This window comes from Parus major, unplaced genomic scaffold (assembly GCF_001522545.3).
Source record: "Parus major isolate Abel unplaced genomic scaffold, Parus_major1.1 Scaffold276, whole genome shotgun sequence".
Classification (NCBI taxonomy): domain Eukaryota; kingdom Metazoa; phylum Chordata; class Aves; order Passeriformes; family Paridae; genus Parus; species Parus major.
The window spans coordinates 218622-222444 of NW_015379268.1; positions in this window are offsets into that span (position 1 = coordinate 218622).

Here is a 3823-nt window from a genome sequence, read left to right on the forward strand (position 1 = left end):
CAGGGACACACAGCAGTGACACCAGGGACACACAGCAGTGACAGCAGTGACAGCACAGACAGCAGTGACAGCACACACAGCAGTGACACCAGTGACACACAGCAGTGACACCAGTGACAGCACAGACACCAGTGACACACAGCAGTGACACCAGGGACACACAGCAGTGACACCAGTGACACACACCAGTGACACCAGTGACAGCACAGCAGTGACACCAGTGACAGCACAGACACCAGTGACACACAGCAGTGACAGCAGGGACACACAGCAGTGACAGCAGGGACACACAGCAGTGACACCGACCCCTCACTGCATGCAGGGTTTGGAGCCAGCCCCAGAGCTCCCAGCCCGGGGTCCCACCCAGGGGTCCCAGCCCCAGGGGTCCCATCACAGGGACTCCAGCCCTGCCCATGTCCCCAAGTGCCCTGTCCATGTCCCCAGTGTCACACAGGCTCCAGCCCTGTCCATGTCCCCAAGTGCCCTGTCCATGTCCCCAGTGTCACAGGGACTCCAGCCCTGTCCATGTCCCCAGTGTCACACAAGCCCCAGCCCTGCCAGGCCAGGACAAAGTGCAGCCACCTGCCACCCTCATCCTCACTGGCCTCACCCTGGGAGAATTTGGGGTTCCTGGGATTGTGATGGTGAATCCCATCCTTGTCTTAAACACAGGGATGGAATCCATCCCCACATTCCCAGGGTGCTGCTTGTCCTGAGGGGAGCTCCTGTCCCCTCCTGTCCTGTCCTGTCTGTCCTGTCCTGTCTGTCCTGTCCTGTCTGTCCTGTCTGTCCCCTCCTGTCCTGTCCCATCCTGTCCCCTCCTGTCCTGTCCCCTCCTGTCCCATCCTGTCCTGTCCTGTCTGTCCCCTCCTGTCCTGTCCTGTCTGTCCTGTCCTGTCTGTCCTGTCCTGTCTGTCCTGTCCTGTCTGTCCTGTCTGTCCCCTCCTGTCCTGTCCCCTCCTGTCCTGTCCCATCCTGTCCCCTCCTGTCCCATCCTGTCCTGTCCCATCCTGTCCTGTCCCCTCCTGTCCTGTCCTGTCTGTCCTGTCCTGTCTGTCCCCTCCTGTCTGTCCCATCCTGTCCTGTCCCCTCCTGTCCCCTCCTGTCCTGTCCTGTCTGTCCTGTCCTGTCCCATCCTGTCCTGTCCTGTCTGTTCCCTCCTGTCCTGTCCCATCCTGTCCTGTCTGTCCCATCCTGTCCTGTCCTGTCCCGTCCTGTCTGTCCTGTCCTGTCCCATCCTGTCCCCTCCTGTCCTGTCCCATCCTGTCCTGTCCCATCCTGTCCTGTCCCATCCTGTCCTGTCCCATCCTGTCCCATCCTCTCCTGGAATTGTGTGTCTGTTCCCTCCCCTGGCAGCATTCCCATGCCAGGACCCTCAGCTGTGATTCCCTGTGGGTTCAGCTCCCTGCCTGCCCTGCAGCTCCAGGGATTCACCCCCTGCCCCATCCCTGCCCCAGCAGCTCCTCCAGCTCCACCTGGGAGCATCAGCCACAATCACTAAAAACCCCCAACAACTCAACCTCTGCGAGGCCCAGCTCTGTCCCAGCAGGAAAATCATAGAATGGATTTAAATCTAAATTTAATCTTAAATTTAACATGTCCTGAACAGCCCACAGCAGTGAGAGCTGCCAGCACTGCACTGCATTCCCCAGCAAGGGCCACTAATCCTGGGTGAGCCACACCTGAACCTCCAATTGTTACCAATAATTCCATAAACTGGCTCCCACTGTGATGTATGAACCTTTCCAAATGATTATTCATCACAACTTTGAACTTGTACAATTTGTAATCCCGTTTAAGTGCTCTTGACAGAGCGTGGTCAGTATATCAGAGCTCAGGCTTACACAAAATATTGAAATACAGTTAACAATGGGAACTTTTGCAGGATGTGTTTCTGTTTGTAACTACAAAGAGCATTCTGACAATTATGAGAAGAACTCAGTCAGTTTGTGGGAACAGCTGAAGCTGTCTGGATGTTTGGGTGACAATATTGAAGCACACAGGTGACGTGGAGAGAAAAGGGGCACCAAGGACTGCATTCCCTGGTAATTCCCTGGTGCTTGTTGTGAGGAAATGGCACACACAACACCCCAAAATCAAATCTACACTCCTGCATGACCAGCCAGGGCTCAAAGCAAGCTCCAGGATTCCCAGAAGGAGTAAAAGAACTCCAAGGAATGTTTGAATATGTATGGCCTTCATGAATATGCATTGAGCAAAGCAAGGAGAGGTGTGCAGGGGGACTTGTTGGGGCTCTGGGGTTCCCCAAACACCCCCAGACTGGCTCCTGCCCCTTCTGGCCCTCGCTGAAGCTCTTCAAGGGTGAGCCTTGCTCCTCTGCACACCAAAGCTCACAGATTGGGGATCCAGGATCCCCAGAGCTCCCACAGCACATCCAGGGATGAGTCTGGGCCACTCTGCCCCTCCCAGCCCTGCTCTGGGGGGCTCTGGCCAAGCCTGGGGGTGCTGGCAGCACATCCCAGATCCCAGGAGGAGCTGCTGTGTCCCTGTCACCTGTGCCACAGCTCCTGGGGGCTGCAGGCAGAGCAAACATGGGACAGCAAGGGCTCAGAGACCTCCTGCAGGAGAGGAGGGAGCCAAGAACCGAAGTGCAGGTGGATCTAAGGGAGACCTGGATTGCTCAGTCTTTGTTTTAAAGTGTTCTATCAAATCACGCCTAAACCCGAAGGGAGGGAATGTCCCACCCCCTCTTTAGGTGTGGGCAGCACTGGGGAGATGCCAAAGGGATGTGAGCAGTGCCCGGTGCTGCCCTGGCTGCTGTGACTCCTCCACAAACCTCCCCTGAGCATCCCCTCGTGCAGAGCTGTGTCCATCACCTGTGTCCATCACCAGAGCCCTGTTCAGCAGCTGCTCCTGCACTTCTGCACAGCTCAGGACAGTCCTGGCCGTCCCTGGGGCTGCCCCACTCCCCCAGAGGTTTGGGGAGCACCAGGAACATCTGGCTCAGGATGGGGCTGGGCTTTTCAAGGAGAAACCCTGAGGCTGTGGGAGCAGAGCTGGAGCTGAGGCTCCTCAAGGAGGATGATCCCTCCTCAGAGAGGGATGCAGGAGGCAGAAACGGAGAGCTGGTGCTGACAGGGGTTCCTTTCTCCTGGAAATGCTGTCCTGAAGCACACAAAAGCCTTCTGTGGGTGTGCCAGGGGGAATCCTGCAGCTCTGCCCTGCTTGTGTCAGCACACAACACCCGATGGGAACCGAGATTGTTCCTCAGCTCGGGCCCAGCACAGCAGCACAGGGAGACAAACAGATGAAGCTGTGATTTAATCAAAGTTTGGATTGTTCTCTGGGGGTTTGCTGGATTTATCTGTGCTCCAGCAGAACCAGCAGTGCCCCAGAACCAGCAGTGCCCCAGAACCAGCAGTGCCCCAGCAGAACCAGCACAGCCCCAGCAGAACCAGCAGTGCCCCAGCAGAACCAGCAGTGCCCAGAACCAGCACAGCCCCAGCAGAACCAGCAGTGCCCCAGCAGAACCAGCAGTGCCCCAGCAGAACCAGCAGTGCCCAGAACCAGCAGTGCCCCAGCAGAACCAGCAGTGCCCAGAACCAGCAGTGCCCAGAACCAGCAGTGCCCCAGAACCAGCAGTGCCCCAGCAGAACCAGCAGTGCCCAGAACCAGCAGTGCCCCAGAACCAGCAGTGCCCAGAACCAGCACAGCCCAGAACCAGCACAGCCCAGAACCAGCAGTGCCCCAGAACCAGCAGTGCCCCAGAACCAGCAGTGCCCCAGAACCAGCACAGCCCCAGAACCAGCAGTGCCCCAGCAGAACCAGCAGTGCCCCAGCAGAACCAGCAGTGCCCCAGCAG